The 472-nt window shown below is 40.5% G+C and overlaps 1 protein-coding gene across 1 annotated transcript in view; it reads left to right on the forward strand.

Annotated features, from left to right (window-relative positions):
- Nucleotides 1-472, forward strand: part of LOC119585399 (adenylyl cyclase 78C-like) — a gene marked incomplete in the record, with an annotated part of 159642 nt that overhangs the window by 147127 nt on the left and 12043 nt on the right.

A 472-nucleotide genomic window follows, 5' to 3' on the forward strand; every position in this document is an offset into this window, starting at 1 on the left:
AACGCACTTTTCGATCAATGATCATTCAGTTGATATCCAAGCTGTCGTCTCAGATGATTAGGATATGCGGTTGTTCCTCATAAGGACAAAGAAGAAGAATTGACGAAGGGCATAAAAGTCCCTGGATGGACCATCAGCCAACTGCCAGAAAAAAAATAGAAACTACTCTTTGTATAACCCAAGGGTAGTCATGCAAGTATTCCAAGGGTCCTTGGAAGGTCAAAAGTAACTCTGTAAATGAGTACCTTGTTGCTGTAGATATTAGCGCTTCTGGAGAGAACTGGGGAAGAGAATAGAGATGTTTGACTGCCCAAAAGCAGGAATCAAGAGACTGAAACCGAACACTCTGTGAATAAGTGAAGGAAGATGAACGGGATTATTTCATCATTCAGGAAGTGATAAACAAGAATGTGGCGTGGAAATCCCGTTGAACAAATACATTTATTAGTCAGTCTTGGCAATTACAGATAGA

Source organism: Penaeus monodon, chromosome 19 (assembly GCF_015228065.2).
Source record: "Penaeus monodon isolate SGIC_2016 chromosome 19, NSTDA_Pmon_1, whole genome shotgun sequence".
Taxonomy (NCBI): domain Eukaryota; kingdom Metazoa; phylum Arthropoda; class Malacostraca; order Decapoda; family Penaeidae; genus Penaeus; species Penaeus monodon.